Source organism: Clarias gariepinus, chromosome 14 (assembly GCF_024256425.1).
Source record: "Clarias gariepinus isolate MV-2021 ecotype Netherlands chromosome 14, CGAR_prim_01v2, whole genome shotgun sequence".
NCBI lineage: Eukaryota > Metazoa > Chordata > Actinopteri > Siluriformes > Clariidae > Clarias > Clarias gariepinus.
Genome location: NC_071113.1, coordinates 13,127,335 through 13,137,800, shown reverse-complemented (window position 1 = coordinate 13,137,800; position 10,466 = coordinate 13,127,335).

Sequence of the window (10,466 nt, the reverse complement as noted above, 5' to 3'; positions counted from 1 at the left end):
GCGCGCTGTCGCGGTGTATATACTGTACAACACGCGTTTATCAACCTTTTGAAAAAACGCTGCCTTTTGTAAAGTGAAAGTACTTTACAAAAGACGAACAGCTTTATTTCAGTTATGAATTCACAATCACATTACATTCCAGCTATTATTTCCAGCCGTGGTTAAATAATGGATGAAATAATTATTAAATGCTGGACACAAACAGCAAATATGATGATTATTATAAAAAGCCAGAAGAAGTTTGTGTTCATTAAATAATATTTACTTAATAATATAATATATATATATAGTTCATTCATGTCTTCTGATAATGTTGACACATTTTTTACGTTTTAAATAAGATATGTTGGCATATTCACGAATCAGGACATTCGCATAGTTAACACTATCAGATAGCCTACTATGAGGAAATTAAATTAATTTTAACACCATGTAAACCGAGACATTGCCATGTCTTTCACTGTTTTGTCCCTGTTAAAACATAAAAAAAAATATATAAGAAACTTATTAAGAATTTTAAAGCATGAATTTGGGCAGCTCATTTCATCATTATGAAAAAAATATAAAGCACATATACACACATTTATCATGAAAGATCTGTTGTAAAGCAAAATAAAATTCATGTTTGCTTCAGCATTGGGAACAATATTGTTTTAGACTAAGTAATTATACACAATTCTTCGTTGTACAATACTTGGTCTGGCGTTTAAATAAAGTCCTTCCATGCGCCATCTGGCGGATATTCATGAAGCACAACACATTTATTTAAATTCCCGAATGTTGCTCACGGCAAGTCGCGGCGCGCCGCACGCTAAATTGAGGCATCCCGCGGGAAAACACGCGCAGTCTTAATGGCCACATCTGTACCGGTGAGGCCGAGCCATCTCTCCCGTACACCATTTCACACCCAACAATATCATTGCTCTGGACTGTCATACACACACACACGCATACACTCCACGCTTTTGTTTATATTTGTATATATTTTGTATATATTGGTTTGTGGGGCACCTTTTTTGTTGGTTTGTTGGTTTGTTTTGTTTAATACACTTTGGTTTGGTTTACATCTAGTTTTTGTGTCGCGTCTTATATTGTCCCGCCTCGGTTGCGCAATACCGGAAGTGCGGTTTACAAGCCCATATTTTGATTCTTGACCCCGTAGCAAAGTAACTAGAGATTTTACTAAATCCAAGCGTTACAAATATGCATGAATCAAAATGGTCAGATAGTCCCTGGTGCTAATGAGGGCAACAGTGGCAAGGAAAAACTCCCTGAGATGGTAATAGGAAGAAACCTTGAGAGAAACCAGGAAAACGTCTCGGGTTACTTTAACCCTGTTCCCTGAAAAGGCGAGAACGAGATGCTGCGTGAAAACGCTATGGGAACATCTTTCGTGTTGCCGGTTGTGAAGCATGTATGTATCAAACACGCCAAATTTTGGCTTATAGAACCTCGGTCAGGTGACGTCATCTGATGAGACGCACCTGCAGGTTATAAATAGGAAAAAAAATGGAAACATTCCTTAAATTCAGATTTTGTCTGAACGGACGTTCGATCACGTAGGCTGTGCGGCATTGGAGCGCAGCATCTCGTTCCCGCCTTTTCAGGGAACAGGGTTACAGCAAAGTAACCCAAGACGTTCCATTTCAAAGGCTACACTCGATGCTGCGTGAAAACGCTATGGGAACGAGAATATCATTGCTGCCGCACTGCCAGTGTCTGGACCCCAAGGTTGTGTGTGCATGTGCGCACAAAGGCCGAGGAGGTCTCAGAACTATATCTGGGAGGCTGACTCGAGGATCCGTGAGCCCGGAGTAGCATAAACATCCAGACTATAAAATCTAACAAATGTGTGCAGAGAGGACAACCTGCCGCATCACACACTTGCTGCAGGGAATACCTCTTGCCAGCACGATATATGAGGCGATCCCCCTGGTTAAATGAGCCCTAATTCCTAGAGGCGAAGTGAGCCGCCGCGCCTCATAGGAGAGAGCAATAGCATCTCTCACCCAGTGTGACAAGGTCTGTGTAGTGGCGGCCGCCCCCCGGTTGCAGCCCCATAACATATGAAAAGCTGCTCTGACTTACGCCACTGGCTGGTGCGGTGGACGTAAATCCGAAGAGCACGTACTGGACACAGTAAGTGAAGTCTCTCCTGCTCCAAAGCTGTAAAAGGCGGAGGACAGAAAGCTTCAGGACAACAGGGTGCATGGTTGAGAATGGAACTTTTGGAAGATAGTTCGGTGAGAATGCAAAATGGTCTTGACTAGCCCAGGGGCAAAGTCTAGGCAGGATGGGGAGACTGACAAGGCGTGCAGATCTCCAATCCTCTAAAGAGAGGTAATGGCCATAAGAAAAACCATCTTAAGGGTCAGAAACCTGACAGGCGCTGACTCTAGTGGTTCGAAAGGGGTGTCAATTAGACCTTCGAGCACGATAGATAAATCCCACGAAGGGACCGTGGCTCTAGTGGGTGGCCTCAACCATATAGCTCCACAAATGAAACGGGCAACTAAAGGGTGTTTTCCCACAGTAACCCCATCAATCAGAACGTGACAGGCCGAGCTAGCAGCTACTTACGTCTTGAGTTTACTAGGGCACAAGCCCGAGGACAACTTTGCCTGCAGAAACTCCAGCACTGAAACAATTTGACAGTGGACTGGGTCTACCTGCTTCGTCATGCACCAATTTTCAAATACATTCCATTTGAGGGCATAAACTTTCCTAGTGGAGGGAGCTCTAGCAGCTCAAATGGTGTCAATTACGTTGGCTGGGAGACCAGCTTGACTTAGTTGGTCCTGTTCAGGGGCCAAACATAAAGGTTCCAAAGCTTGGGTCGGGGATGAAATATTGTCCCCTGTGCCTAAGACAGAAGATCCCTCCACACTGGAATCATCCAAGGTAAGCCATCAAGGAGAGATATTAGATCCGAGAACCATACTCTGGACGGCCAACGGGCACTGTCAGTAAGAGGCGCAAACCGTGTTGACGGACCCTCGCCAGGACTCCCGGGAGCAGAGGTATTGGAGGAAACGTATAAAGGCGTAAATTGGGCCACGTATGGGCCATCACGTCCAGACCCAGGGGAGCTGGATGAGTCAGAGAATAGTAGAGGGGACATTGTGCAGTCTCTTGGGAGGCAAAGAGGTCCACCCCTGCTGTAAAAAATCTTTCCCAGATTTGGCTGACTACGTCTGAGTGAAGTTTCCATTCCCCGTGTGTCACAGCTTGTCTGGACAGTAAATCTGCTCCCACATTTATGTGCCTGGAATGTAAATTGCCCTGAGGGACAGGAACTTGTCCTGTGCCCAGAGCAGAACCTGATGCGCTAGCTCGTTCAAGCATAGGAGATGTGTTGTCCACCCGCACTAGAACATGGTAGCCTCTTAGCTGCTGGAGGAAGTGCTGTAGGGCCAAAAATAGAGCCATCATTTCGAGGCAATTGATGTGCCATGCGAGAAGATGACCTCTCCAGCGCCCTTGGGCTGGACGGCCATCCAAGACCGCGCCCCAGCTGGTAAGGGAAGTGTCTGTCGTTAGTATTTTGTGAAGACGGACCTAGAGTGGGACCCAATGTGAGAAACCGGGGTCTGAACCACATAGAAAGGGTACAAAGTCCTTCGCACGTAACCCTTATTTGCCACCCTTGGGGGAGCTGCTGACGCTCTCCTTCTGCGCCTCTCGCCTGGCAAGAATCAGACCTGGTCGAGGCTGGGTGGCCGACGGCCTCGACTCTTGAGCACGGTGTGGGAGAAATTTCCCAAAAGCCTGTTCATACAGCTTAGCTTCTCGGAACCTAGTGGCGATGAAATTCACAGCGTTGCCAAATAGGCCGGAAGGTGAGATAGGGGCATCAAGGAGGAATGTTCGATCCTTGTCCTTGATGCCTGTCAGATTCAACCACAGGTGTCTTTCAGTGGTCACCAAGGAGGCCATAGAACGGCCGATAGCACGGACTGTCTGTTTAGTCGCACACAGGAATAAATCAGTAGCCCGGCATAGTTCAGTGAATGCTTCGTAATTCAGTATGCCGCTCGTGCTTAAATCTTTTAGCAGATCAGCCTAATACGCCTGCAAAACCACCATGGTGTGCAAGGAAGCCCCGGCCTGACCTGCTGCTTGGAACGCTTCCCCTATCAGGGTAGAAGAAGTTCTACACGGCTTGTAGGGAAGTATTGGTTTCTTTAATGAAGATAATGTCCCAGGAGAGAGATAGCCCGCAAGCATCTCTTCTATCTGGGGCATCACGCTATAGCCTTGTGCTTTTGCATCAACAATGTTCAAATAAAACGAAGTTGATGGTACAAAAAAGGCAGACAGGTCTGCCTCTGTGCACAATTTTCCCCCTATAGTTATTCCATAATGCAGCTGTAAAGCTTGTTTTTAACCTTTCTAAATCATGCCACACCACCACACTTCTTCGTCCCCCCAGGGATCGAGGAAGACATGAACTTCCTCTAGATGTCCAAACAGCCGAGTCATTGGCAATCTTTAAGTGCTGACTCACAATCTGTCTGTTTCTTAGGTATTTGGGTTAAAAGAAACCCTTCCCAACGGTGTTTGACTGATGGTACTTACATTTATTTAAGTTTGTATTTTTTACATTCTAACCTACCTACTCCTGAACTTAAGATTGGGTGAGCAAATAGTGTATCCTGCCTGTTTTCACATTGTGATATTGTTTGACAAAGATAAGGTAGGTGCTAAGGTGCTGTCATTCTTCCTGGACAATTATGTACACTATATGGACATACGTATTTGGCCAAACCTGTTAATTATTGAATTCAGGTGTTTTTGTCATGCTCTCAGCGTCTCGCGCTGATCAAAGACCGCTCTTGTCCTTTGACACTTCCTCTCTCACGCTGTCAGACTTCTCATCAGGCGGCCATGTTTTCCCACGCTGTCATTACTCCTAACACGCCCCTGCACCGCCCCGCCGGCACACCGGTTTCTCATCTGGCGCTGATTTTTTTTTTTTTAACAATGGGTTTTTTTGTTTTTAATTATACAAAACAGGTAACATAGAAACACATTTCCATTTCGTCACAATTATTTCCCACCCCGACAAAAGAACATCACTCTCTTCTCACAATAGATATATACAGAATTCTTTTACATAAGACAATTTAAATGCAAAACAAATATTGCAAGGTATCCAAAAACTAAATATCTATTACTGTACTTTACACATAAAAGTTACCTTTTCCAAAAAATAAAAAATAAATAAGAAATTATACATAGTTACACCTCTTGTAATAAATGACCAAAATTATTGTTGTTAATGTAGTACTTAAACGGCCTCCATATTTCTTCATATACATCCATTTTGTTTTTAATAAAATATGTTACTTTTTCCATGACCATACACTGTGCCATGGCATTAATCCAAGTTCCAATAGATGGCGGATTAGGCCTTTTCCAGCTAAGAGCTATCGTTCTTTTAGCTTGTAATATAGCATAGTCTATGAATTTGCGCTGTTGAAGATTTAGTTTAAGGTTCTTTGGATATAAGTGTAACAAAATCATTTTTGCCTCTAAGGGAATATTCAACTGTACAATTATCTTTGTAATATTAATCACTTCCACCCAGAAGTCTCTAATAATGTTACATTCCCAAACACAATGCACAAATGAGCCCTGAGCCTCTCTGCATTTAAAACATGTATCAGGAATATTTGTATTAAACCTATTTAGTTTGACCAGAGTTATTTAAGTCTGCATCAACCAGTTATATTGAAGTAATTTTAAGCTAACGCTCCCTAACTGTTTCTGAGAATTTTTACAAACTTGTCCCCATTTATCCTCAGATATATCCTCGTTCAATCCCGTCTTCCATAATTCAAGTTTTGATATTGATGATTCAGTAGACCCTGATACAAGCCAGTTGTAAAAAACTGATATTAATCCTTTATTCTTGCATTTCTTAGTAATTAATTCCTCCAAAGAAGAAAGTACTGGCAAGTTTAGTGCTTGGTTCTGCCTAGAAAGAACAAAGCTTCTTATCTGTAAATATTTAAAGAAATGTTTTCTTGGAATATTATATTTAGTAGATATCTGCTCAAACAACATCAACGTTCCCTCCTCAAAAGGTCACAAATTTTGCTTAATCCCTTTTCAGCCCACAACCGGAATCCTGAGTCCTTCGTGCCTGGTTTGAATAATGTGTTGCCCCAAATAGGACTATACCGGGATAAAGAGTCAGCTATTTTCATGTACTCTCTAACTTCATACCATACTTCAATCATATTACACACTATGGGATGCTTGGTGACTGTTTTCAGTTGTTTAATTTTATCTGAATATATATACAAGTTTAAAGGTAACGCAAAACCACATGACTCCATATCCACCCAGGATGGTTTATTTCCAGAGGAAAAATAAAACATTATTGTTCTTAATTGTGCAGCTAAATAGTACCAGTACAGGTTGGGACATCTTAACCCTCCAGTGTCAAATGGAAGATATAGAAGAGAGAGACGAACTCGAGGGCATTTCTTGTTCCAAATAAATTTCCTGAATAATGAATTAATCTTTGAGAACATTCCAGCTGGTGGCGCCAAGGGGATATTTTGAAATAAATACATGAATTTAGGCAAAATATTCATCTTCAGTATATTTATCCTTCCTATCAATGAAATTGGTAAAGATAACCATCTCTCCAGATCTTTAAATGTTGATTCCATTATAACATTATAATTTGTAGAAATTATATTTTCTAATTGGGGAACAATTTTGATACCCAGATATGTAAAGCTGGATGATATTTTCAAGGTAAATAAATGTGATGTATTTGAACAGCTATCTTTATTCAGCAACATTTGCATTATTCAGCAACATTTGACTTTGATGTGTTCACTTTATAGCCCGATATATTTCAGAATTGATCGATCAGGTCTAAAAGTGCTGGAATAGAGGTGTTTAATTGTTTTAGGAATAACACTACATCATCAGCGAATAAAGCTATTTTATGTTCCTTGCCACCTATTTTAATCCCTTGTATGTGGTTGTTCGCTCTTACGGCTATTGCTAGCGGTTCTATAGCCAAAATGAATAAAAGTGGGGACAATGGTGAGCCTTGAGGGCAACCTCTTGTAATATTAAAAGGCTCAGAAATCATCTCATTGGTTAAAACTTCCGCCGCTGGGTTGGAATGTAATAATTTGATCCAATGTAAAAATGATTTTCCAAATCCGAATTTTACGAGAACGTCAAACAGATAAGCCCATTCGATCCTATCAAAAGCCTTCTCCGCGTCGAGCGATATAAGAGCAGTATCCTTTGCCTCTTTTTGGCTATGCAAAATATTTAAAACACGTCTTACGTTGTGAAATCCCTGTCTATTCTTAATGAACCCGTTCTGATCATCATCCACAATGCCCGGGAGTACAGTCTCTAGCCTTTTTGCCAAGATTTTACATATTATTTTGGTATCTGTGTTTATCAGACTAATAGGTCGCATATTTCCACACTTTGTATTCGGTTTTCCTGGTTTTGGTAAAAGAATGATCAAAGCCTCTCTCATAGACTTAGGAAGACAGACATTATTATAACATTCTATATACATATCATAGAGTGGCTTAACCATTTTATCACTGAAATATTTATATAGGTCGATGGGCAGGCCATCAGGCCCTGCTGTTTTACCACCTTTTAATGTCTTTATAGCCTCCAAAATTTCAACTGTCGTAATCTCACCATCTAATTTAATTTTAAGTTCCTCAGATATTTTAGGAATGTTGAGATTATCAAGAAACGCGAAGTGAGCATCGGTTGTGGCCTTACATTCAGAGCAATGTAGTTTTTCGTAGAAGTTTCTAAACGCTTTATTAATTTCCAACGGGTCTACAGTCATATTTCCATTTTCATCTTCAATACTGGTAATTGCTCTCTCTAATTCCTGTTGTTTTATACGCCAAGCAAGAAGTCTACCTGGTTTTTCTCCCTGATCATAAAATTGCTGCTTTAAACTTAATAAATTAGCTGCTGCTTTTTCATGTGTTTTTTCATTATATTGGGTTCTTAACAATAGCAATTCTTTTAAAACATCATCAGTATTTTGGCCTGCTTGTAAACTTTTTTCCTCGAGTAAGCGAATTTTTGTTTCAAGTGTTTTATATTTCTCCTGTTTCTCTTTTGTCTTCCTACTCGTATAGCTTATAATTTGTCCTCGTATAAAAGCCTTAAAGGCTTCCCATCTGATTATAGCTGATGTTTGGGTAGTGTTATGTTCAAAATAGTAATCAATTTGATCCCCTAAGAGTTTAAGAAATCTTTTATCTTGCATCCAGTGTATTTGAAATCTCCATTTAGTACGATTATAAGAAAACTTTGGTTCAACGTATGTCAAAGATACAAGAGCATGGTCTGAAATAAGAATACTACTATATTGACATTTTCTGATACATGAAATTAGTTCAGCTGAAATCAAAAAGTAATCTATTCTTGAATATCCTTTAGAAGTACTCGACCAACATGAATATTCCCTTTTTATTGGGTTTTGAGCCCTCCAAATATCCACCAAGTTAAGTTCCTTTATAAAATAATGTAAAGCTTTTCTAGACCGTACATGGGTATGATCCTTACCAGATGACCGGTCCTTATTGGGCTGCAAAACACAATTGAAATCACCTGCCATAATGTGTTTTCCAGGCATTGTGGAGATTCTCAAAAATAAATCATTATAAAAATCCGCGTTATCATCATTAGGTCCATATACATTAATCAGATTAATCCGAGTTGATCGAATGTTTCCCTGTACAATCAAAAATCTACCTTTGGGGTCTTTAGTTATTTTATCAATGCGCAAAGGGATAGACTTATGTATTATAGTTATAACTCCTCTGGAATTCGAACAGTAAGCTGAAGACAATACCTGACCCGGCCATCTACGCTTAATTTTGATTATCTCATGATCTAACGTGTGTTTCCTGCAGGAACACAATTTTGGCTCTTATCTGTTTTATTCTACCCATAACTTGTTTAATTTTAGTTAGTTTACGTAGGCCTCTACAATTCCAAGATACACATTCAACCAAAACGTCGGTCATTTTTATAATGTCATATTTAACATAAATAAAGGTAAATAAAGGTAAATCACCTTAGTGCAAGAATAACAATAAGAACCTATAAAGGGTACCATTTGAAATAAAACCCAAAACGAAAAGGAATAGAGCAACCCACCCAGAACCCAGGCCTGATTCCCTAGAACATACAGGCCTTCCCAAACCCCTAAATAACTTTCCTCCATTATCAGGAATAGGTACACACAATACTGAGGAACTATTCTCCTGTAAACCCAACCTCAGCTCAATTACTTGTCTATGTAAAGAAAACAAAAATCCAGATAAGATATTTTATTTATCAACTAAAAATAAAAAAATATGTTATCCTACACGCACGTTGTGCCGACCTTGTTAAAACAGTCCCATAGTGACACCTAGTGGCCGTAGCAAAATTTATGTCTTAAAGTTTGTCCATATAGAGTTGCCGTAGTTAGTGTTGCATCGGGGGAAATTTAACGAGCATTGTATTTCTCTGCTATGCGTTTGATGTTACAAAGGCCTTGAAAATATATGTCTGTGAGTATTAAGTTTGATATTTTCTGTATTAACAGTGGGAAGTGTAATGTAAAGAGACATGTAGGTAGAAATTGTATTAACAAAGGTTAAAGTTGTAAGCTGATTTGTTTAATTATCTAATATGGGAAGCAACATGTTAAATTTGACTGTGACAATTGAATTGTGATACACAAAACACATTATTTGACATTTTATTTATTTGTATGTTCAGTTTTACAGTGCTTCTTTCAAGTAAATTACACTCAATTGAAATACGGCATCTGAGTCTTTCTTGGAGGAACCTGTTAGCTATCTGCCAAGCTAGTCAGGCTCAAGCACTTCAGCAGCCATCATAGTAGGGGCAGAATAGTAAAAAGACATACCTTCAGACGGCTTTGTGAATATAAGGGAAGTACAAAGCCACAGCCCCAGCGCACTCCAGCTCTCTGGCACAAAGGCAAGCCAAGTAGTGACAATGACGCAAGCTATTGAAGAACAAATGAGTGAGCGTCTAGAAACAAGATCATGTTGCTCCAGGTCCTCACGTTCAAGTCAGCTTTCATCTGCCAGTGGATTAGCTATCAAAGCACGTGCAAAAGCGGAAGCAGCACGATCACAGTTGGCATTTGCAAAGAGAGAAGCAGAGATGATGAAAGAAGAAGCATATATTATGGAAGAGGCAGCTAGAAAGAGGGCGGAGCTCAAAGCAGATTTGCATACGCTGCAGCTAGAAAAAGCAGCTGCAGCTGCTGTTGCTGAAGCAGAGGTGTTAGAAGCAGCTGCTGAGGAAGAACTTGGAGAGACAGATCGTAAAAGTTCTGTAAGGTTGTCACTACAAAACTTAACACAACACAATGAAAGTGTTTCCTGCTCTGTCATGCAACAGTCAAACCCGAATCCACTTCCAGA